Here is a 26,751-nt window from a genome sequence, read left to right on the forward strand (position 1 = left end):
ATTATGTCCCAGACAGACACTGCACTCAGTTGGGTATGCAGTATTGAGTATGGCCCCTGCCCTCAATAGACAGGTTTTCAATGACTCTGAATATAAGGATGACTTCAGTCCTGCATAATCACTATCTTACCCTCAGGACTTTGGGCTGCAAGTGACAGGTCTGTAACCTGTCTACACCTGAGGCATAGGTGTTTCAACTCATGTAGTTAGTAAAGCAATTTTTCCTACCATGAACTGTATGACAGGCTAAATGTATCCATGTACAGTGTAAGTTCCTTTCTCTGGAAGATGAATTAAAATGTAAATAAAACCTTTGCTACTTTGAAAACAAAGATTATCAGAAAATAGAATGAAGACGTGGACTTGAACTGGCCCTGGACCTCTACGTTTAGTTCTGAAATACTTCTAAAAATATAAGAACAGCTGTTGTTGGTGATCTCATCAGGTCCTTGGGCTTCTTTTAGATGACTCAAGTTTCTGGAATCAAATGAAGAAAACATACATAATGGAAATCACAGTAGAATGAAATAAATAACTCTGGTCTTGGAGTCAGAAGACTTAAGTTCAGATGTATGTTACACCTAGTATTCACTATGTGGCCTTCACATCTATTTCTTGGTTACCATATCAGTAAAATAGCCATTATGCCTTATTATATAATGCATTGTTGGGTTCTTCAGAGGATCAAGTAAGATAATACTTATAAAAACACTTGTTAAACTTCAAAATACATGCAAACTATAAGGATATAAGTAAGTGGACTATGTAATTATGATCTACTTTATGCTTAAAGGAATCTAGAAAGGAAATATTTTTTCCCCTTACCTTGCATAAATTCACAAAATTCTAGAATTAGACTCTTTATACAAGTAAAACAATTTCTCTTTTCCTCTAAGCAATTAACACGTCAAATTGACCACTGGGCTTTCTTTTTTTTTCTATTTTAAGGTTGCGGTACATAAAACAAACTCCCCAAGCCCTCAATTAATTTATTTTTTTAAAAATTCATGTTAATAGTTCACGCAACTAACCAAATTAGTTTGTAGAAGTAGAGAAATAGAAATGTTGCCAGACAAAATACTCTTGCAAATCTTTCTACTTGTTTTGAAACACTGTGCTCTAAAAAAACAATTGGAAAAAACAAAGATTCCCAACATTTTCGTGCAAAGAAATTTCAGGCTGATTTATAATAGTCCTTCCCCGCCTAAAGACTCCCCTTCTGGGTTCTTCTTCCTACCCTGCTTTCTCTGTGTGCCAAATCACTACTAATGTGGAATGCAGAAGTAACAGACCATAAATTATCCTCCATGCTTGCGCTCAGGACTCAGACCTCTGGAGAGTGATCTCCTCTGAGCCCGGCTGTGTGAAATAAACCTTCTGCCTTCCATGATCTCCAAGTGCCGCTTGGTTCTTCCACCAGGTGATCCAGACCAGGATCACTGTTTGGTAACAGTTACACATCTGAAGGAAAGGGAAAACAATTGTTTTTTAATGAGAATAAGATCATTATTAACTTGGAGACTTAAAACTATCTTTAGAGTTCATGGAATTCTTGATATGTTATTGGTAGAATTTCTTTACTTTGCTTGATAACTTAAACTAGTAGTTGTTAATGTCACAAAGCAGTAAAAGATAATTGAATCAGTATTGGTTCACTGTTTAATTGTTTCTTGGGAAGAAGGGAATCAAGCCTTGAATATCTTATTTGCTGCAATGCAAGGTTGGGGGGACAATATTTACTTGATATTCCTGATTTACAGCAAAGTGATTTGTTTAGTGTGGACTTTATTTGTTATTATTATTATTGTTATTATTTAGAATATATGCAGGATGTACTTTTTAAAATAGTCTTCTATTTCTCCTTAGATATAGAGTTTTGATTTCTCAGCAGTTTTGATCAATTTTCCATCTGTGTCCCTGCCCACCCCTCAATCCTCAAGAAAAAAACAAAACCAAACGACTCTCATCTCAATTCTTCAGTTCAGAGAATGGCATAATCGTCCACCAGCTACACAAATCACAAAAGCCAGAACCCTTGGAGACTCCATGTATCTTTGTATTTATTTTATTTATTTAAGATTTATATAGCATTTATCATGTGTCAGGCACTCCTATGCACTGTACAAAAATTAACTCATTTCATAGGCATAACATCAGGTTAACCAAAAACCAAAGGATAAAGACATTAAATATAAACTGTTCAAGATTGCCAAACTAGTAAATGGCCAGGTTGGAATTTGAACCCATGTCCTCTGGCTCCAGAGTCTGTGTATGTAAATATGACATCATGTTTCCTCTCTAACTGTGATTAAGTTTTGTTACTTCCTCCTCATAGATACTTCCCAAGTACTTTCTCTTTCTCCCTGCATCATGATAATCGAAGCCACTGTTGGGGAGGAAGAATTTCCCTCTGTCTTTCAAGGTCTTTCTAGCTAGACTAAGAATCAAATTGACATGAGACAAATTAACAAGAGAAAATCAAATTTAATAGCATATATATGATGAATCCACAGAGACATGGAAATGAAGCTTGCAAGAGATAAGGAGAGGGGTAGGTGTCTGAGAATACAGAAGGGAGAAAGACCATTAGCACCAAGGTGAAAGCAGATATTTAGAAAACAAAGGCGCCTTCTTATGCAGATAAGTTTCTTAGGTAAAGAGGAATCACTGTTAATAGTTCTCTTCTTGGTAAAGCATGCAACTGAGATAGAGGTACTGAGATTTTTCTGAATCTTCTGGGTGTGGATTGCTTTGAGCTCAAAATGATGCTCATGCCAAGATGGCCCATCTTGGGATGGCCTTCCTTTGGCCCCTACACCACTTTCATGCTTCACATGATCTTCAAACAACTTCCTTTTCCCCCAGTTCGTCACATATGACCATATTGCATGATTCCTTAAGAACATAAATCTGATCATTTTAGTCCTTAGCATAGAAACTTTCAATGGATTTGCACTAATATAAAAAAACAAAAAATCTACGTTCTTTACATTGTCTACTTTGCAGCTTCCCTCCTCTTTTCTCCCGGTCACTGTGTTCCAGATACAGTGTCCCATGCTCCCTCCCTCTTCAGAGCCTCTCCGTTTATCACTCCCTTAGGCCGAGGTGTCTCAACCACAACACTATGGACATTTTGGACTGGATAGTTCTTTGTTGTGGAGGGCTTTTCTGTGTAACGTAAGATGTGCACCAGTGTTCCTGGCCTCTACTCAATAGATGCCAGTAGCATCTATTTTTTAACAACCATTGCCAAATGCCCCGTGGGGACAAGGGGTGATGTGAAAATCACTCCTTAGACTTAAATGCTCTGGGCCCTCTTTTGGTTTATTCTCATTTACTCTGCAAAATTTAAGGTTGCTTCATCAGAAAAGACTTCTCTGTTTTCGGGCCAGATGTTGCAGGCTGGGCTCCCTGGGAAGCAGACCCTGGGACTGCAATTAGTGTGTAAGTAGTTTATTATAAAGCACTCTTGGGATAAACATCTACAGAAAGAAATGGGATTGGGCAAAAGGAAACATTGGGCTGCAATGTTATTTCAGGAAAGGTCCCACTTGACCCTTTTTACCTCCAAAATGGCTAGTCCTGGCCTGCAGGCTGTGCTGGGAAGGGGCATGACCTTGGGTTTGGCAACTGTCGTTAGTGGAGTCAATTTGCTGAGAAGGCCGAGAGCTGGGGGCTGTGTCTCAGCATCTATTGAAACAACCCAGGGAAATGAGCCTTTAAGATCTGAAGAGGGGGGCGCCTGGGTGGCGCAGTCGGTTAAGCGTCCGACTTCAGCCAGGTCACGATCTCGCGGTCCGTGAGCTCGAGCCCCGCGTCAGGCTCTGGGCTGATGGCTCAGAGCCTGGAGCCTGTTTCCGATTCTGTGTCTCCCTCTCTCTCTGCCCCTCCCCCGTTCATGCTCTGTCTCTCTCTGTCCCAAAAAAAATAAATAAACGTTGAAAAAAAAAAAAAGATCTGAAGAGGGATTTGGGCAGCACACCAAAGTACCCACTTCAGTCCACCCTTGCACCAATCATGTCCACTTATTAATGGAAATTCTAGTGCCTTTTTTCCTGAAGTAAATTCATAAGAGGAAAGTCAATGAACAAGCCTCAGTCCCTGCTGTTCTAGGACAACATTTCTTGTCTCCCTTCTGACCAAGTTATTCAAGATTCCCTTACCCAAAGCTCTCACCTCTGCTCATCTCAGTAGCAAGCCACCTGTTGTGACACAGATTCTCATCCCTGAGGGGTCTTTACCCCTCCTGGGCAGTGACTCCTGCTGTATCCACCACAACTGAACAAAGGATTAATAAGAGAGACTTAAATGAATGACCTCAGTGCTAACCATATTCCTCCCTGCCTATGGGCAATTCAGAGGAGGCAATAATCCCAGTACTTGGTGGAATCTTTGTACACTTGCTATCAACAGGTGTTTTCATATTCAGTGAATGTAAATTCAGTGAATGCTAGTGAGATTAAGATCCTTTCAGCTGCAACTAACAGAATAATTAAAAGAGGCTAAAGCAATGAATATATGCATTATCCTATTAAAAAAAGGAGTGTGGGGGTGAGATAACCACCAAGTTGGTTAATTTAGTGGCTGCATGATATCATGAAGAACTGAGGCTTTCCCTATTTCCCTTGGTTTTCATCCTTAGATTTGAACCTTCACGGTTGCAAGATGGCTGCCAAAACATGAGGCATGATCTCCCCATACAATCACAACTAAGCAGGAAGTTTGGGTTCTCCTCATAGACCCCTTTATGTCTTAACCCTCTAGCTGAGATTGCGCCACATATCCATGTCACAGCTCTCAGGGCCCTTGGAAATGTTAGTATCTGGAGATTTTAGTCACTATCATAGGGGGTGAGCTGTAACAGCAGGGAAAGTGCGGGCTAGCTGAGTGGGAAACCAATAGATGCTGTCACCATACACAATGCATTGATACATGGTAGGAGTTTAATACATTTTAGTTTCCCAATTTCCCCTTAAGTCTGTTTTCTTCTCTTTCAGTTGGTTTTCTAATTGTTTTTCTTTTTTCACTTCTCTCATTCTTCCACATTTTATTCCTGTTTATTTGTCTGCCCACAAAACATATTATTAATCTTTTTAACATAATCAAAGTTTTATGTCATTTATACTTAAAAAAAACAAACTGAATGTTATGTATTTCTCCATAAGGAAAAGAATACAAAATAAGTTTTGTTAAGTGACACTGGTGATTTTCCCTTTCATGTCTTTCATATGCATAAAGTTCCTATCTCTTGGGATAAGCATAAATATAGTGGCTACCAGGAGAAAATGAAAGAACAGAGGTGTATGGGAAGGGGAGCTTGGTGTTTAACAGCATGGGTTCCAAGGATCAGAGTGAATGAGCCACAATCCCAGCTATTCCAGTCACAAACTGTGTGATTTTAGGCAAGCTCCTCAAGCTGCCTATCTCTCAATTCCTCATCTATAAAATGAGAAAAATAAAAGTGCCTCCTCATAGAATCTTTGTGAGAATTCAATGAGAAAATGCATGTACCGTAATGTTCTTAGAAAAACTCTCAATAAGGAGTCGTTTGCCTCTAAGATCCCAGGTAGCAAACTACAGGAAGAATGAAGCATCTGGGTTCAAATTCAGATTCTCCAAATCTAACCTCAGGGCTTCTGTGCCAAAGTTGTTTTCAATTGACTAAAATCATGCCTTCTTACTTACCTTGTGTGGCTACATTTCATTGAAGAATTTATCTTTTTATCCTCAACCCTTATTCTTGTTTATCTTTCCCTCCCCTACCCCATGAGTGTTCTTTTAAATTCTATGAGAAAGAGTCCCAAATCTGTAAGTTTAATTCTCAACTCTAGTATGATGTCTGTATTCACATTGCCAGCCTCCTGCTAGAAGTCTCTACTGGAATATCCCATCAGTATCTCAAAACACTACTGATTCATTGTGTGGATTTGGACGTACAAATGGCAAGTAAATAGGTTTTCTCTGGGGTTCTCAGTATCTGCAGTTAAGAAAACAAAAATAGAAAACTGGGTAGGGGAGGTAAGGGTTGGGGTGAAGGAAATCACTTCTAAGACTTCATACTAACCGTTTTTTATCCTATGTCCAAAACAAAAATTGCCATCTTCTCCTACAAACTGCTTCTATTCCTTTCTTATTTCAGATTTATAACATTGGTTTTGTAGGGACAGATTCAAAAATCAAACATAATATTGTCACTGTCATGTTCAAAGTGCTTTGGTTATTTCTTCTTACCTGATGAAAACAATCCCAATTTAATCTGACCTTGACCTGAAGAAAATTCTGCCTTAGTCTCACATCATCACCTGGAGAAAACAATCCTGCCTTAGTCTGACCTTGACCTACCTTTTCAGATTAACCCCTACTATTCTACTTATTACACTTCACATTCTGGCAGTTCATTAACATTACCCCAGAAACTTACTTCCTCCAATATAGACTTGGGAAATCCTACACAGGCTTCAAAATCTGGTTTAATTGACCTTCCCAGTGCCAATCGCAGGTAATTATGTCTTATTCTGTTTCCTCAAAGTGTCTCCTCTAGAGCGTTTTACTATGTAATATCTGGTTAATCTTAGAGCCATTCACTAGTTTTATTTTCCCCATTAGTTTGTAAACTTCTTAAGGCAGCAACCCTATTTTGTTAACATAACCTAGAATTCACACTGTTTAAAATTGTTTTACTGTTAGCTTATACAGTAAAAATGTAAATGCTGTAGAATAGAATAATTAAAAAAATGCTTGTAATGTTCAAACTTTAACCATGCATTGAATGCATTTGGGTCAGTGAGATGTTTTAAATCATATAGTTTATTTAAGGTGTTTTCTGGTGTTTTCCCTTTCAAAGATCTCATTTTTATGTGTATATTTTTCATTCAATTCAAATTTCACTTTTGAAATTTACAACAGGAAAATACTATTGCCTGCTTTCACTTAGCAGATAATAAATTTGTAAGACATTTTGAGTTCTTTGAATTAAAATCTGTAGAAATGCTAAATATTGTTATCTCATATCATTAGCATTTTGGCTGGAAACCTCTCCCTCTAGGCACATATGGGATTCTTATTTTTATGCATAAATTTGCATAACTGTACTATCTTTCACAGACTATAGTCTTTAGACATTAATTCGACAAATATCATGATCAAATCATCAGTTTCAGTCTAGTTCAGTGAATTTAAAACTTCTTAATGGAGATATTTCCATATCTGCTCAGTCTTCAATAGTCTCTCTCTCTTTCTTCTCCCAAAATGGAACCTGATCAGTAGTGAGTATAGATTGACATAACAAACACATTCATTTGCAAAATTAATTTACATGGTTTTATTCAGTATTTTCAGACAACTCCATGGCAGCATAAAATATTCAGGAACAAGTTTCTTCAGAAAGTGATCACCAGTTGTACACAGGGGAGATTGGGACAAACAAGTGAGTTAGTGTGCTGTGGCATTTCATAGCTTATTTATTTTCTTTCATCTTTGTATAATCTAAATGTCCCAGCTTTATCAGCCTACATAGAAAATGTCCTTACACCTACATTAACACTCCAATCCCTAAACTCTGTTAAATGACAAAAATTCAGCTGAACAAATTTTGAAGATTTAGTTGGTTTTTTAAACGAGTCATGAATCAGGCAGCATCGCAGCAGATAGAGGGCTATTAGAAACGGAAAGGTTTTGGGGCACCTGGGTGGCTCAGTTGGCTCAGTTGGTTATTGTTATGCCCAGAATTCATGATCCCCAAAGACCACTAGGGAGCCGAGTCCGATGCAAAAGCAAAAGAGCCTTTAGATTCGAGCTAGCTCAAGCTCAATCCCCTACCTGCATCGATGCAGTGGTGAGATACCAGGGAGAGAGAGAGAGTTTCAAAAGGACAAAGGTTTTATTGGGGCCTAGGGGCAGTTGGTGAGGTAATGGCTATGGCCTCAGCCGATTGGCTGGGGAAGGGTCCTGGGGAAGGGTCCGAGTCCTGTTAGGCAGGTGGGGGGGGGGGTTACTCAAGGGGAGGAGGTGTGGTCAAGGTGAAGGACACAGAACAAGATGGAGTCGGCCGGCGTAGGCCCACCCTTTCAGTTATGACTTTGGCTCAGGTCATAATCTCATGGTTTGTGAGTTCCAGCCCTGCATCGAGCCCCGCATGGAGCCCTGTGTGGGTCTATGTGTTGTCAGCAAGGAGCCAAGCTTCAGATCCTGGGTCTCTCTGCCCCTCCCCTGCTTGCTCTCTCTCTCTCTCTCTCTCCAAAAATAAATAAACTTAAATAAAAGAAAAAGGAAAGGAAAAAGTTTTCAAAGGCAGGACAAGGAAGTCATAAACAGAAAAAAGGATTATTTTGGGTGAGGTCACCTTCTTTTGGGGACAAAAGGGTCTTATTAGATGGAGTTCTTCTTCTTCCTTTAGGGGATGGAAAGGGCCATCAGATTACCTTATTGGTGCTGACCAGGAAATTACTGATGGATTGGATAAGACTGCACTTCTGGGGGGGTTGAAACTGCAATTCGGTTAGATATTAAGCCCCAGTTTGGTGTTTTCACCCAACATAAGTGACTCCATTTAGTGCCTGTAGTTTTTTTGTTTTTTGTTTTTGTTTTTGTTTTTAACAACTGTCATCTGCTTGACCACAAAGGCTCACATCTTCACCCCAACTCAATTATTAATGGGTACTGCTTTCTAGTTCTTTCCACAACTTACTAGATGGGGCTTCCCCGCCTCAAGCACAGACAGATCCACAGACACTCTACCTGGAGCAGGATTTCTGATTCTGCTGGCCAGTGAGGATTGCACTGAGGGCAGAATTATCTGAGCTCTGGCTCCGATGAGCTGGAACTCTTGCCATACTTGCCAAGGGAGAAAAATCCTCGTACATTTAGTTTGGTCCCATAGCATGTCTGCATAAATTCCAGGGTCTTGCCATCAAGAGAAACAGCTCTTTCAAGCCCCACACAGTGCTCTTTTCACACAGCACACGGATGCCAGTAGAACTGACTGAACTGTGCTCTGAACTATCCTTTACTTCAACTCTGGAGCCATGTTTAAAGTATGGATGATTGTGCTAGATAATATTCTCTCATAGCAAATCAATATTGGAAACTCCATAATCTCTCATTCACAATGACTATTGCAAGGGCCTCTGTTATACTTGTGTTTGTGTAAATACCAGTAACAGGTAAAGTCCAAATCTTGTCCCTAAGCAGGACAATCTTAAAAATATCTACTTATTTACAGATGCAAATAGATATCCAATAACTCCATTAGATAGAAGCATTTGACTTTCAGATCTAACCCGTTAATTTTGGCTTTTATGATGAGAAATTTATAATTTTAACTCCTATTAGAGGAGTGACCACTGATGTGAAAAAGAAAAATATTCTTATGTGAAATGCTTCTAAAATCACACCTGTCAGCATAAACTTCCCACATCAGAGCCAGACTGCCCTGTTTCATATCCTTACTCATCAGCTTATGACTTGTATGGCCTTGGGCAAGTGTGTTAGTTATCTATTGCTGTGTAACAAATAACCATAAATAATCTCATAATTTCTGTGGGTAAGAAATCTGGGCATGATTTAACTGGGTTCTCTGTTTCAGGGTGAAACTCAAGGTGTCAGCCAGGACTGGAAACCCATGTGACACTAGACTGGGAAAGGATGCACTTCAAAGCTCACTTTGCTATTAGCAGTATTCTGTTCCTTATAGGTTGATGATGACTGAGGACATCAACTTCTTGCTAGCTGTTAGCTGGAAGCCAACCTCAGTGCCTTGCCACATGGTCTTCTCTTATGGCAGCTTACTTCATCAAGGCCAGTGCAAGAATCAATAGAGTCTGATAGCAAGATAAAAGTTATAATCATATGTAACCTAATCACAGAGGTTATATCTCAACACTTTTTCCATACTCTATTGGTAAGAAACAAGTCACAGTTCCAACCATTCTTATAACATGAGGTGGGGGCAACAGGAAGCCATCTAAGAGTCTGTCTACCAAAATAAGTCACTTAACCTAATTGTGTATCTTTTTTCCCCAGTATATAAAATGGAGAGATTAATGAAGATAATAATAGTACCACATAGATTTGTGAAGATTAAATCAGTTAGTCATCTAATATGTTTAAATAATGTAACTGTGTCTGATAAATAACATATCATCAATAAAATTAATTATTTGTATTCTTACTCATGTGTCATAAGTTTAAACCAACCCAAATTTTGGCCATACTCACAACCTCCTTCTCTGATCATGCAGTTACCTTCATCATGTTTGCCTCTTTCTGCAAATCTAATTTAAAAACATCTCATTATCCATCAAGGTCTGCTCAAATAGTACCTTTTCCAAGATTTATTTTTGAGTACCCAAAGCTGTAAATTTGTTTCTTCTCCACTATACATCCATACTTCATTTATAGAAGTAGTAATTTTCTGCCTAATGTTATATTTATAATCAGGCATGTCTCTACCTAAAAGATAACAAATTATTTAATGTTAGGGAATCTGTTGCTGCTGATCGTGTATCTGCAATAGCTAGAAATTCCTTAAAGATTCATTGTATTGAACCAAAAATTAGACTTTGGTCTATAATTTTGTTATTGATCAGATCAATCCAAGAAAGTGTTAGAAGAAATCATGGAAACAGTGTAAGTTGATTAAGATAGAAGGAATTAGCCTGATAATTTGGGGAAAGATACTAAAACTAGCCTATTGTGATTGGCACTGTATTCCAAATCACTTCTATTTGTTCTTGCAAAGTTCTTATGGGATATTGATTAACTCAAACTCCTTTACAACCTGGAAGACTTGAACTCTTATTTCTCTCATGAAAGAAAATGTGTTTCATGAAAATCTTATAAAGCTTATAACAGGGATAATTTGGACCAAACTCCAAAGCTGTGACACACACAAAAGTTAGTGCTTCCCTATCACACTTTGTACTTACCCAACTTTTCCCAGTACCCCAAGTGTCTAGAAGCAACATGTAACCTCTTTCACCACTTCTTCCATATCTAACCAGTGCGAAGGTAGTCACCTGTTAGCTTTCATGCCTTTGCCTTTGCCTTAAACCTCCAGATTCAGAGCCCCAGGCAGAAACATTGAATTGACAAAGCTCAGGTCTGTGGTCTCCTTACACTTCAGTATTGGAATTAAGATTGTGACTCCCATCTATAGGATTTCTCTTAAATAGGAAAGAGGTTGGGTGCCAGGTAGATAAAATGACCAAATATCCATTTTTAACTTTTTAAATTTTGAATATATTATTTCTCTACATGGTCACATATTCTTCATCTCCATTGTCATATTGCCCCGGATATTTAAAGGTTAAAATTTTAATCTGGTCCTTTAAGTAACTTATAACAAAAGAATATATTAGCAGTAAAAATTTTTTCTTCAGAGAAAAGCCCAGGACCAGATGGCTTCACAGGTGAATTCTACTAAACATTTAAAGAATAATTAACACCAAACCTTTCCTAAATTAAAAAGAAGAAAAAAAGGAGGGATAACTTCAAATTCTTTTTTAACATTTATTCATCTTTGAGAGACAGAGACAGAGTATGAATTGGGGGGGGGGGCAGAGACAGAGGGAGAGACAGAATCTGAAGCGGGGTTCAAACCCACGAATCATGAGCAGAAGTCAGATCCTTAACTGACTGAGCCACCCAGGCACTCTGAGGAGGGATCACTTAAAATCTCATTCTTTGAAGCCAATTGTATCCTGATATCAAAGCTAGAAAAAGGCATCATAAGAAAAGAAACCTATATACCAATACCCCTTATGAACATAGATGTAAGCACACTTAACAAATATGAGTAAACCAAGTCAGCAACATATAAAAATAATTAATACATGATTAAGTGGGATTTACCTCAGGAGTGCAAGTTTTGTTAATATACAAAAATCAGTCAATGTAATACACCAAGTAATAGAATAAGGGACAAACACCTCATGATTACTTCAAGACATGCAGAAAAAAAGCACTTGACAAAATCCAACAATCTTTCATAATAAACTAGGAGTAGAAAGGAATGCCCCCAACCTTATAAAAGGCATCTATGAGAAACCCACAGCTAACATCATACTCTATAGTGAAAAACTGAATCCATTCACCCTAAGTTTGAGAACAAGACAAGGATGTCTACTCTCACTTCTTCTAATTCAACATTGCATTGGAGGTCAGTTAGGGAAGAAAATGCAGTAAAAACAGCTGATTAGAAAGGAAAAAGTAAAACTCTATTTGCAGATGACATTACCTTTATATAGAAAATCCTAAGGTATCCGCTAAAAAAGTATTAGAGCTAATAAATGGTTCAGCAAGTTTAGATAAGGAATTAATGTAGAAAAATAAGTTGGGGCACACTAGCAAGGGGCAATCCAAAACTGAAATTAAGTAAATAATTCCATTAATAATAGCAACAAAGAATAAAGTACTTAAAAAAAAATAAACAAAAGAAGTACAAACTAAGTGCAAACACTGAAATCTATAAAACATTGTTGAAATAAATTAAAAGAAGGCCTACACAAAAGGAAAGATATCCCATGGTCATGGAACAGAAGACTTAATATTGTTAAGATGGCAATATTTCTGAAACTGATATACAGATTAAAAAAAATTTTTTTAACCCATATTTATTTTTGAGAGAGAGAGAATGTGAGCAGGAGAGGGGCAGAGAGTGAGGGAGACACAGAATCTGAAGCAGGCTCCAGGCTCTGAGCTGACAGCACAGACCCGGACGCAGGGCTCAAACTCACAGATCGTGAGATCATGACCTGAGTGGAAGTCAGAGGCTTAACCAACCGAGCCACCCAGGTGCCCCTAAACTGATACACAAATTTAACACAATCTCTATCAAATCCTGATGCACTTTTGCAGAATTGAAAAACTGATCCTAAAATACATATGGAAACCAGTCAAGGGACCCAGAATAACCAAAAAAATTTTTGAAAAGGAAACAAAAATGAGGATTCACGGTTCCAGATTTCAAGTTTAATTCAAAGCAACAGTAAACATGGCAGTGTGGTATTGGCATATGTCCAGACCTAGATCAATGGAATAGAAATGAACATCTTGAAATAAACCCTTATTGTCAATTAATTTTTTACAAAGCTGTCGAGATAATTCAATAGAGAAAGAGTCTCTGCAATAAATTATGCTGGGATAGGTCTGGGATAGATAGATCTGAATATAAGAGCTGAAGCAATGAAAATCCTGGAAGAAAACATAGAAGTAAATTTTTGTGAACTTGGATTAGACAATGCTTCTTAGATACAACACCAAAATCACAAACAACAAAACAAAACATGGGCAAATTGGACTTCATCAAGTTTTGAAGCTTTTTAAAGGATAACAATAAGAAAGTGAAAAGACACCTGAGGAATTAGAGAAAAAATATTTACTAATCATGTATTGGATAAGGAACTCATATCTGAAATATATAAAGTACACTTACAACTCAAAAACAAAAAGACAAATAATTGAAAATTTATTTCTAAACAAAATATAAATTTTTTTGGTGGTGGTGTTCATTCTATGAGTTTGGATAAGTGTGATGGATAAGAGTTTGGAGAAGTGGATAAGTGTGCACACAGATGTTTATAGAAGCTTTATTCATAATTGCCAAAACTTGGAAACAACTGAGATATCCTTCAGTAGGTGAATGGATAAACAAATTGTGGTACATCCAGACAATAGAATATAACTCAGTGCTGAAAAGAAATAAACAATCAAGCTTTAAAAAAAATCATGGGAGAACCTTAAATGTGTATTACTAAGTGAAAGAAGCCAATATGAAAGGCTATACACTTTATGATTCCAACTTTGACATTCTGGAAAAGGCAAAACCACGGAGACAGGGAAAAAGATAAGTGGTTGCCAGTGGTTGTGGGGGAGGACAGCTGGATAGGTGGAGCACAGAGGATTTTTATGGTTGTGAAAATACTCTGTATGTTACTATAATAATGGACACATGTTATCACATACTTATCCAAACTCATAGAATGAACACCACCAAGAGTGAACCCTATTATGAACTATAGGCTTTGGATGATTATGATGTGTCAATGTAGATTCATCAATTTTGACTAACGTACCACCCTGCTGGGAGATGTTGACAATGTGGGAAGCAATGCATGTGTAGGGGGCAGGGGATATGTGGAAGATCTCTGTACATTCTCCTCAATTTTGCTGTGAACCTAAAACTGTCCTTTTTAAAGAAGTCAATTAATAATAATAATAAAAAAAGACAAATCAACTAAATATTGGCAAAGGAACCAAACAGGAATTTTTACAAAAACAAGATGTACAAATGTTCCATAAGCACATAGGAAATACACTCACCATTAATCATTAGGGAAATGCAAATCAAAACCACAGTGAGACACCATTCCACATTCTTAGGATGGCTAAAATAAAGAAGATAAACAATAACAAGTGTTGGCAAGGATGTGGAAAAATGAAACTCTCATATATTGCTAGCCGAAATACGAAGAGTGTGGCCACTTTGAAAAATAAAGTTTCCTCAAAATGTTAAACATAGTTACCATAAGATCCAGCAAGATCCACTTCTAGGAATATGCCAAAAGAATGGAAACATATGGCCACACAAAAATTTATAAACAATGTTCATGGTAGCATTATTCATAATGACCAAATGGTGGAAACAATCTCAATGTCCGTCAGCTGAAGAATGATAAACAAAGTATCCATGTATGGAATATTATTTGTCAATAAAGGAATCATTTGGCAATAAAAAAAGATACAATACCTGCTACAATAAAGTTGTTATTTAACAAACAATTCAACTGTAGAATGTAGAATAGACCCAAAGAGAAAGAACTTTTATATCTATATTAAAAATAAAATTTCTTGAGGCTCCTGGGTGGCTCAGTCAGCTAAGTGTCCAACTCTTGGCTTCAGCTCAGGTCATGATCTCACAGTTTCATGAGTTTGAGCCCCACGTCTGATTCTGTTGGTAGCACGGAGCCTGCTTGGGATGCTTTCTCTCTCCCTCTCTCATTGCCCCTTCCCTGCTTACACTGTCTCTGTCTCTCTCAAAATAAATAAACTTAATTTTTTTTCTTTTTTTGTAAGCTGCCATGTTTATCCATTGAAGATTATTCCAACCCCTGTTTGTCTAAGTAATTTTAAAATAAGTAATTTAATCCACTCTTTAATTCTGTTGTTTCAAAACTAGTAATGCCTGTCAAACTTGTCAAACCATCACCAAAATACATGTGTAAGCAGATTGAAATACGTTGACTTCACCAAAAAGTACTGGAAACACAATCCTGTTAAATTCAGAAGTATATTAACCAAATTACTTAATTCATGTAAAGTGGAATACCATCATTCTAAATTTCAACAGAAACCTTTTGCTTTGCCAAGAGTAAGAGAAAAACAACAGCAACAACAAAAAACAATAGAAATTGTTTACCCGCAGCTCAAGTTCAGTTACTTTCTTCCTTTGAAAATAACGAAAGTCTCTTTTTTTTTTTTTAATGTCAAAGAATGAGCTCCTAGATGTTTCTAAACTTGAAAAATAGTCATGGACAGTTTGTTTCAAATATCATGAAACTCTGCTAGCCTATCCGGTAATGATCCATTTATTTGTAAGCCACCTGGGAACTGTGGGTGGTGTGGGTTGTCCAACTATCTTTTGATTATGTCCTTGGAAAGGAGTAGCAGGTGCCATGCCAATGTTCCTTTGGTATTCTCTTAGTGCCAAATAGATCGTGTTTTGAAGCCCTGTCAGTCTCATCCCTCAATATGGATGAATTCAACTCATAGTCATTAAATAATACTGTGACATATAAGAGTAGAGTTACTGCAGTGTTCGGGAAACCATGGCCAGAACAGGAAAACTGTGTAGCAGATGGCAGCAAGCCCTAGTTTTCCTTGTTCTGTTCTCAATTGAGCATCATATCGATATAATTGAGCCACAAGCAGCAAAGTAGTTGTATCCTCCTCCTCTCCCAGGGTTCCATTAAGAATTCCCCAAATGAATCAGATTGATGAAATATTTCAGCTGTAAAATAACAATGTAGGACTCACAATATAGTCTCATTTATTTTTTGAAGAAACCTGTTGGGGTAATCACGAGTCTACATTTCTCACATCGGTTAATTTAATTAGCTACTTTTAAAATGTCATATATCGGCGCCTGGGTGACTCAGTTGTTTAAGCATCTGACTTTGGCTCAGGTCATGATCTCACAGTTCATGAGTTCAAGTCCCCCATCGAGTGAGCTCAAGCCACACATTAGGTGAGCTCAAGTCCTGCTCTGGGTGAGTTCAAGCCCCACTTTGGGTAAAAAATATGAGCCCCTCTTCAGATGAGCCCCGTGTCTCTCTCTCTCTTTCTTTCTCTCCCTCTCTCTCTCTCTCCCTCCCTCCATCCCTCTCTCTTCCTCTGCCCCTCCTGGGAACCTCTCTCTCCCTCTGCCCCTTGCTTACTTGTGCCCTTTCTCTCAAAACAAATAAAACTTAAAAAGAAAAATGTCATATATCTACCCAGAGATATTTGAATTGAGTTTAGACTTAAAAAGCTAAACTAAATGGAATAATAAAATTAACTACCCTATCAGAATTTTTAAAAACTCTTTTAAGTTTTATTTATGCAATCATAGAATAAAATTGATCAGATTTATATATTGAAATATATAAGTAATTTAATTCTGAGTAAGAATAAAACAGACGAATAAGGGAAAAGATCTTATTTTTCTTCCTATTCCAGGTATATTAAAAAATTAAATATAAATCTATTTGCAAATTCTGTAGTAGACTAACTTCTAGGGCAAAGCTTAGGAGAGCTTGATACTTCAAAAAGAATAGTTCAGTCTCTCACTAATTAAGTCAATAATCATTTCTCAAATGCCTGTATGTCAGATACTATTTGTAGAAAACTTTGAATATTAACTGTATGGCCCATCTAATAATACTGATAAAATGAATATTAAAGTGTTCCTTTGTGGCAGGCACTGTCTACCACTATTCTTATTTTACAGATAATGAAACTGAAGCACGAAGAGGCAAGTCACTTGCCCAAGGCCACACGGCTAGAAATGCAAAGCTGTGATTCTAATGGAGGCAGCCTGGCTCTGAGACCACGCCACTCCACAAGGCTATTCTAGCCATTCTGTCTTTCAACCAAACCTGCCGCTGCGTTTTCCTCTTCCCTCTGTCTTTTCAGTTTCAGCAATATACAGCAATTGAGCTTTCCAATTTTGTTTCATTTCTTTATAGTTTTGGACTTTTCCTTTCTATTTTTCTTCTCAACCCTTTTGTAGGCTGAAGCACCCCTATTTCCACGTCATATTGATATCGGATACATCACAGAAACCTAATCCTGGATGATGCCTTCATTATCTGTTCTTGTTTTTTCCATTTTTCAGGAGACTCTTGAGGCTCCAAAATGGTAATAAGCTTATGCATTTGGCAGATGTGTCTGAGTCATCAGTGATTTTGACTAGTTTGAGCAACTAGCTAAAGATACTCATCTTGGTATTGGTTCATTCTGACAGTTTGTAGCCTTGGTGTATAGAGCAACTCATACATCAGACAGGAATAGTTTCAGTCAGTATTCTTTAGTGGTATCTCCAGAAAACCATCTAATTTCCCAAGGGTTGTGATCATATTAGTCACACATGTCAGACCAAGTCATGCTTCTTTTCTGAAGTAAAAAGCAAGAGATACTGTAATCCCCAAGGCATACATCCTTCAACAACAACAAAAAAGATTTTCAGAGACTTGGAAACTCAATTGTATAAAAAAGCAGGCAATGTTTTATACTGTGAAACTTGTTCATCTTAATCAGTGGAAGTAAATGTGCTTTTCATTTAAATGTGAAAAACAATTAGTACCTATTAAATTAAGAATCATTATAATTTAAAAATTACTTACAAATGATAACGATTATAAAAATAATACTGCCATAAATTTACAAATCTCTAATACATTTTGTTTTCTTCCTTGGGTTTTAGCCTTTTCTTTTTTTGGAAATAAAAATGTATTTTAAAATATATTATTCTTTAACCTATCCTGAGACTATAGGAATAATATTATTAATATCATGCCTTTTTATGGCAGGAGATCAAGAGCCTGCACGTATGTTTGTTATCTTATCCCACAATAACTCAGAGGAGCAGGAGGACCTAGGTTCATAGATGTTCAAGTGATCCATGCAAGGTCAGTGAGCTAGGAAGCAGCAGAGCCATATAGAGAGCACACTTCCCTAGTCTCTTAAATTGGTGCGATTTCTATTCATTGGTTTGTTTCTAAATGCACGAGGGAAGAGAAAGTCATAGGTATTCCCTACAATTCCTTTGCTGGCAGTGCAGCACTTCAAGGACTTGAGTGTATGAAAATTACCAACATGCAGACTCCTGAATGTTTTGTTTTAAAAAGTCAGGATTGGGGGGCTCTTGTTGGGCTCAGTTGGTTGAGGGTCCCACTCTTGATTTTGACTCAGGTCATGGTCCCAGGGTTGGGGGATCAAGCCCCGTGGTGGGCTCCACGCTGAGCATGAAGCCTGCTTAAGATTCTCTCTCCCCCTCTTCTCTGTCCCTCCCCAACTCACTCTCTCTCTTTCTTTTTTCCCTAAAAACAAACAAACAAATAAAAAATATATATATAAAGTGAGGATTGGGACCAAAGAATATGCATTTTTATAGTCCTATCTCTTGATTCAGTTGCCAGTTCAAAGGCCAAAAATTAAACATTTGACTGTGTTCTATCGTAATTTTTTATATTCATTAGGCAAATTATAAGAGTCACTAGATAAGGAATATGATGGGCAAACCTTGGAGTTTGAGCGGTACATTCAAAGGCAGCTGCAGAACTGGAGTGAGAAGAGTCATTTAATTGGCAAGAGTACATTTCAGATGTAAGTATTTCTCTACAAACAATGTTTTCTTTTCTTACTACAACCGTTTTTTCTTTTTCTTTTTTTAACATTCCAAACTGGTCTGGAAATTTGAAAGACAGTTTCTTCATAACATTTCCATTCCTACATAAACCTCAACATTTGGAAGAAATGTCTGTTAATGTGTCATTTTTGACACTTCTAATCTTTGTCCCTGAGGGAAATTGGCAATGAAAAGAATAAAACAGAAAGTTCCAAAATCCAATAATTGAATTAAGTTTAAACTCTGTCCTAGAAACAGGGAAGCCATTTTCAGAATTCTTTTCAAGCCATTCATTTTCTTAATATTTGCTTCAAATTCTCCTCTGTTGGAAGATTTTTTTCTAGTTCTATGATTAATGATTTAGAGATGTTTTCTGGTTGGCTTCTAAAGATTGGTCATCTTTGAAATGTAGGTATTAAGCTTATACCCTATTGTAATTCCATCAGAAGCAGATTTGTAATTTTATTGAATGTTGTAATTACTTCCCTTTAACTTTGGTACTCTTTAGTTAAATTATAAAACTTGAAATTGAGAGTGTGATTTTTAACTATAATTTCTGTGTACACAAAACCTTTTTGTTACTGATCTGTCACTTGACTGAAATCTACTAGAATTAATTGACTTACTATTGCTCAGAAAAGATCAAGCTGTTTTTAACACTTATAGACAATAAGCTCCTCAAGTTAACAATCTGTGTCTGATGCATCTGTGTGAACTCCCTCCTCAGCGGAGAGTGTTAGTAAATATCTACGTCATTGTTTTCTGTTATAAGAGTCGAAGATACACAGCAGCAATCAGATTCTGAATCTTCCACTTACTCATTTGTCACTTTAGACAAAATTAGTCAACCTCTCATTTTCTTCATCTGTGAAGTAGGAATAAAAAAAGTACTGCCCACATACAGTTATCTTGAAAATCAAATGTGGGGCGCCTGGGTGGCTTAGTCGGTTGAGCGTCCAACTTCAGCTCAGGTCATGATCTCACAGTTTGTGGGTTTGAGCCCCGCGTTGGGCTCTGTGCTGACAGCTCAGAGACTGGAGCCTGTTTCGGATTCTATGTCTCCATCTCTCTCTGCCCCTGCCCCATTTGTGCTCTCTCTCTCTGTCTCTCTCAAAAATGAATAAACATTAAAAAACTTTTTAAATAAATAAATAAAAACAAAGTTGAATGTAAAGCATTTTGCATGGTGCCCAAACCATACTAAGTGCTCACTTGAAGTTAGCTATTTTTTAAGACTGTATGAACATTGTAATAGCAAGTTGTTGGGAAAAACCTAAATATGCATATAGAGGCTATTGGGTGAAAAAAAATTATATATACGTGGAATATTACATAATGAAACATTATACTATCATGAAAAGGGAAACGAAGGTACTTTAGGTACTGATATGGAATCCACTACAAGAAATGCTCTTCCACTATGGAAAACAGTATGGAGGATGCTGAAAAAATTAAAAATGGAACTACCTATGATCCAGCAATTCCACTTCTGGTAATATATCCAAAAATAACAAAAATACTAACTCGAAAAGATAACTGCATCTCCAAGTTCATAGCAGCATTATTTCCAATAGCTGAGACTCAGAAGCAACCTAAGTGTCCACTGATGGATGAATGGATAAAGAAGTTGTGATATATATATATATATATATATATATATATATATATATTCAGTCATAAAAAAATGAGACAATGCTACCGTTTGCAACAACGTGGGTAGAACTTGAAGACATTATATAAGTAACACAAATCAGGCAGTAAGAGACAAATACTGTGTGATTTTATTTATATGTGGAATCTAAAAAACCAAACCCAAAAATCTAAAGTCATAGAAAAAGGGGTTCAACTTATGGTTATGAGGTGGGAGAGGGAGGGGGTATTAGAGGAAAGTGGTCAGAAAATACAAACTTTCAGTTATAAGATAGATACTAGGAATGCAATGTACAACATGAAGGCTATAGCTAACTGTATATATATGTATGTGTATATATATATATATATATATATATGTATATAGCTAAGTGTGAGTGCTGTATGATATATAATTGTTAAGACAGTAAATCCTAAGAGTTCTCATCACAAAGAGAAAATTTGTTTCCTTTCTTCTTTTCTTCTTATTGTGTCTATATGAGACAATGGATGTTAGCTGAAGTTATTGTGGTAATCATTTCACAGTACATATAAATCAAACCATCAAGCTATAAAGCTCCTTAAACTTATGCAGTGGCATCTGTCAATGATTTCTCAATAAAACTGGAAAAACATATTGTTATCTCAAAAAACAAAATAAAACATGGTGCAGAATGGAAAGGGGGGGAATATATACATCTCAATATGCTAGAGAGATCACACAGATGAATCAGAAACAGACTCTCATCTTAAGGAGTTTATCATCTGTAAGTGTTAAAAACAGCTTGATCGTTTCTGAGTAACAGGAAATATATATGTGTGTATATATATGTATGTATATATATATGTATGTATGTGTGTATATATATATACGTGTATATATGTATATAATTTGTTCATGTTTGTTTTGTACATGCATAAAATATTTCTGCAAAAATACACAAGAAAATGATACCATATATTGCTTCGGGGGGGAAGAATTGGGGTCTTGGAATCAAAAGCAGGAGAGTGATTTTTCTATGTATTCACTTCTGTATTTTTTGAATTTTGAATCAAAAGAATATATTATTTATTCAAAATATTAATAAATATAATTAAAATTGTTTGGAATACCAAACTATTGAGAAAATATATACTAAGGCTGTAATGAAAAAATGATAACAAGAAAATGATCACTAAGAAAAATTATTTTATCATTCATGCAAAAAAAAAACTTTCAGTGATTACAGACAATGGTCTCAGGGAAAACTAAAAACTTACCATATTTCTGTGGAAAATGTAATAAACAAAACAAAAATGTTTCTAGGTTTTATTTTTTTCCTATTTGTCTCACAGCAGGGATAGTCTGCATATTTTCATGTAATAAACATCTTGGGAAATGTCATATATCTCTATTTACTATGTTTAAATAATTTATTATTATATTTAAGTGAACATCATATTTAACCAGTAAAAGTTGACAAAGGCGCCCATGTATAAGAATTTTTTCCTGAAGCATCTACATTCCTTCTGTACCATATGATTATAAATGACATGATTTTTAAGGTATTTATGAATAAGGAATAAGTTATTGTAGAGTCCAGTGTCAGAGTCCAAAATCACTACTTTGGAGCACCTGGGTGGCTCAGTCAGTTATTCGGCTCAGGTCATGATATGGTTTGTGGGTTTGAGCCCCACATCAGGCTCTAATGCTGACAGCTCAGGGTCTAGAGCCTGCTTTGGATTCTGTGTCTCCCTCTCTCTGCCTCTCCCCCCGTTGTGCTCTGTCTCTCTTTCTCTCAAAAATAAACATAAATTTTTTTTAAAAAATTAAAAAAATAAAAGAAAAAGAAACCACCATTTTATGTTCTCTCTGGTATCAACTGTGCACCCAAAAGTGGCTGTTTAAAGATAATTTCAGGATGCTATTACTTAATGATTTGTTTTAATTTTTTTTAATGTTTATTTATTTTTGGAGAGACAGAGAGACAGAGTGCAAGTGGGGGAGGGGCAGAAAGAGGGAGACACAGAATCCCAAGCAGGCTCCAGGCTCTGAGCTATCAGCACAGAGCCCACCTTGGGGCTCCAACTCATAAACTGTGAGACCATGACCTGAGCTGAAGATGGATGTTTAACTGACTGAGCCACCCAGGTGCCCCTACTTAATGATTTTTGAAGGATGAGTCAGTTTTTGTTTTTATTTAAGAATGGTAAAAACTGTAAGCCACACAAGAGTGATTAGCTTAAGCAACCATGACTTTATACTTAAGGCTTGCTAGAAAACTACAAATGACATCTTTCTGTCTGATCTAGAAGAAACATTCCAATAAAAAAATGTTGCATCTTTTTTGCAACATTAGTCTTATAATAGAATCCTTCCATGTTAGGACTGAGAAGTGATGTTGCTTATCAAAAATGAATGGAAAAAATAGGTTCAATATAATTAATGAAATGGTCTTTAATTACAGGTGCCTATGTGGGGGAAGAAACTGCCTTTCATACACACTATAGACTTCATACTTGTATTTAAAAAAAATAAAATATGTTAAATTAATTATATGTAGGAAACACTTTAATTGTTCCTAAGAGCAGTTTAATCAGTTCTGTTTTGATTTAAGCCTAAAAGCATTACAGGGTAGGGAAAGATGTTAAACAAGATTCAAGTGTATTCCAAAGAACAAGTACTTTTACTTTTGACTATACCAAATTAACAAATTTCTGTATTAAAGAGAATTCCAAAACCAAAATTGAGATATAAAAACATGTTATTTCATTTAAAGCTCTTAGAACTATGTGTATCACATTGAAGGGCTCAATGTATGCTAACATTATCAGGATTTTTTTCAGTGGAATCAGAACTATAAACTCCAAAGAAGGCAAAATCGTATTTTTCTTTAATCATGTTTAACCGAACTATACATACAGAAAAGTATACAAATCCCAAGTATACAGTTTAAAGAATTTCCACAAAATGAGTACATGTGCCCAGATCAAGAAATAGATCACTGTCAGATTCCAGAAGCCTCTCATCCTCCCACTCAATTATTACCTCATCCTCACTTCCTAGAGGTAGCTCCAATCTTAACATGTTTTGTCTAGTTTTGAACTCTATATAAATTGAATCATAAAGTATATATTTACATTAGTTTTGTATTCTGTGTAAAAATTTAACACAAACTTAGTGACTTCAAATAACACAAATTTACTATCTCGCAGTTTCCATGGGTTAAGAGTCCTGTGTCATGTGGCTGGATTCTCTCTTCAGGGTTTCATATGACTGAAATCTGTCTGGATTAATAGGTTCTGAAGTTGACCTACATTGAGAATAAAGAAGTGCTCTGGGAGCCACGGAGCTTTGCCAGCAATAACGGCATTGATTTTAGGTCAAATCCATTATATGCTACAGCAGTATTTTTTAGCCCAATATTAGAGCAGCCTTTTTATAGGCTATATAATTTATATTTATATGTGTGTAGGAAAAATTCTGAAAGGCTTTGAAATTGATCAAAAATGGGCTCTGGGGCACCTGGGTGGCTCAGGTGAGTGAGTGTCCCCCTCTTCATTTTGGCTCACTTGATGGTTCCAGAGTCGTGGGATCAAGCCCCACATCAGGCTCTGTGCTGAGCATGGAGCCTGCTTAAGATTCTCTCCCTCTGCCCCTTCCCCCCACTGGTGCTCTCTCACTCTCTAAAATTAAAAAAAAAAAAAAAAAAAAAAAAAGTGTTATACCCTTCCAGATTTTCTCACTCTTTCATTGACTTTGCACTATTTTATAACCCTACAAGTTTTAACTGAACAGTGCAAAGATTCTCTCACATAGAAGTACAAATTCATCATGTTAGGTATGAAATTGATTATTACTCGTGGATAGACCTATTGTACATGTATTTGTAAACTTCTTTCATCATTCCTTAATTGCCTATGTATGTATGGTTCTTTTTTTTTAAGTTTTTATTCAAATTCCAGTTAGTTAACATTCTGTGTAATATTAGTTTCAGGTGTACAATATAGTGATTCAACACTTCCATGCAACACCCAGTGCTCATCACAAGTGCCCTTCTCAATCTTCGTCACCTGTTTAACCTATCCCCCCACCCACTTCCCTTCCGGTAGCCATCAGTTTGTTCTCTACAGCTCAGAGTCTGTTTCTTGGTTTGCCTCCTCTCTTTTTATTCCACTTTGCTCTTTTGTTTCTTAAATTACACATGCATGTAAGGTTCTTTAAGTTTTGTTTTGAAACTGGTTGTAACATCTTATTGATTTCATCATCAATTGAGTTAAATAACATCTTCGACATGTGTTCATTTTATATTCATATGAGTCATAATTTTACCTTTAAAAATGTATTCTTAAACATAACTTAATAATACTCTGATTATTGTGCATAATATATATGCCTACATATAGAAGCTAGAAATATTTACTCTAAGTGGATTCAAAGATTTCTAAGTATTCCAACTTCAAGATTCATTTTTTTAATTTATTTTGAGTTCTTCATCAGGAATGAAACGGAACTTTATGTTACTATTCCAATAGATGGCAGAGTGTGTTTTATAGGATCCACCGATAATTTGATAACAACATACATTTAATCCTATTACTAAATCATTTTAGTAATTTCTCATAACTTTTCTGGTAAAACCCCACATCCCTAACCAGACCCATGCTTTCTCTTCTGGAAGTTTCCCACACTCCAGAAATACTGGTTTTTCTTCAATTTCTCAAACACAACATGTATATTCCTGAACTTCAAATCTTTGCTCCTGTGCTCGGTTTACCCAGAAAACCTTTCTTCACCACCTTCAATGCTCCCTTTTATTTTTTATCTTCCTTTCACTTTCCATCCCTTTCTTTCTTTTCTTCCCATTCTTCTCCATCCCCAACGCTGAAAGCTTTATTCATTCCTATTCAACCTTTAGATTTCAATTTATCTCCCTAAGGCAAGTTTTCCTAATTCCACCCCCAGAATAAATCAAGTCCCTTTGTTGCACATTCTCAGAACAAGATTTTCTTCCTTTTTATCACTTAACCCATTTTGTAATTATGTATTCAGCTTTTTGGATAATTTAACTTTTAAATTAAGATCCAGGTCTGTCTGGCTCACCTTTGTATCTGCAACTTCCAGTAAGAAACCCGACATGTTATGTGTACTCGATAAATACTCAACTACATTGGCATCTCACTACTTTTCTTTATCACAAAGTCAAACATGTGAAATTGTCACTCTTCAACTATTTTTACATATTAATAATGATAATTTCTAAGGTTTCAACCAAATAACAAGATCTGTCTGGACTTAGTTATTTCGGATGGGGTGCAAATGGATCTTGGAAGTGATATCTTCATGTGAGCATTGTTCAGCATTGATTAAAAATTATCTGGATCCTGGATCCAAATTCTGTCCCTTACTGGAGTGTGGCATGATTTAAGAAAAAGTTCAAAAATCTCTCTGTGCCTTATCTTTGTCACTTATAAATGGGAAATATATAAGTGCTTTCTTGTAAGGTAGTTGTGAGGATTAAATAAGCTAATATATTGAAAGTAATGAATATATTTAAACTGTGATTAGTCCAGAGTAATGTTAGCTATTTTTTAAAGATATTTTTGTGATTTGATTTCATAAGAAATTTATATTTAAAAAAAAAAGAGAAAAATCCCTATCATCTAAAAGCTAGTGAAATTCAGAACATTAGGGCTGTCAGTGACAGCCTTAAGTGGCTAATGCAGATCCTTTCTTTTGGAGGAAACAAACATGACCATACTGCAATGAACAATGATAATGTTATTTCAGTGGCAACCTTTTTTTTTTTCCACATGACAGGAGGAGAAGGGAAATAACATTCTGTTGTAATTTATAATATGATTAGTAAAGCATAAACACAGGACCCCTCCTGCAGCCATACTATCTGGAATCTGGTTTTGGATTCATTTCTAAACACATTTGAATGGTGGTCATGATGCACCCAGGAATAAGCCAACCAAACAGAAAGTATTTCCCTAAAATGTTCTCCAGATCACTAATGATGCTGGTTGAGCCATGACAAATAAAAGATCTACAATTAAATAAGTTTGGAGAACACCATATATCCTCTTGATGTTTCCCAATAGATGTTTATATATTAAACCTCTAAGAAGTTTTTTGTTTGTTTGTTTGTTTTGAGAGAGAGAGAGAGAGAGAGAGAGGAGGGACAGAAAGAGAGGGAGAGAGAAAATCCCAAGCAGACTCCACACTGCCAGCATGGAGCCTGATGTGGATCTCG

The 26,751-nt window shown here is 36.3% G+C and overlaps 1 long non-coding RNA gene across 1 annotated transcript in view; it reads right to left on the reverse strand.

The window, feature by feature from the left end:
• Positions 1–483: 483 nt before the first annotated feature.
• The window catches only part of LOC147581674 (uncharacterized), a 63,161-nt gene continuing 36,893 nt past the window's right edge, over positions 484–26,751 (reverse strand). Inside the window, exons 2-3 of the long non-coding RNA XR_015250144.1 lie at positions 14,320–14,384; positions 484–1,461 (exon numbers count right to left, since the gene is read on the reverse strand). This is a non-coding gene — a long non-coding RNA (uncharacterized LOC147581674). The remainder of the gene's footprint in view (positions 1,462–14,319; positions 14,385–26,751) is intronic.

Source organism: Puma concolor, chromosome B1, assembly GCF_028749965.1.
Source record: "Puma concolor isolate L17-30 chromosome B1, mPumCon1.1.hap2, whole genome shotgun sequence".
NCBI classification, from domain to species: Eukaryota; Metazoa; Chordata; class Mammalia; order Carnivora; family Felidae; genus Puma; species Puma concolor.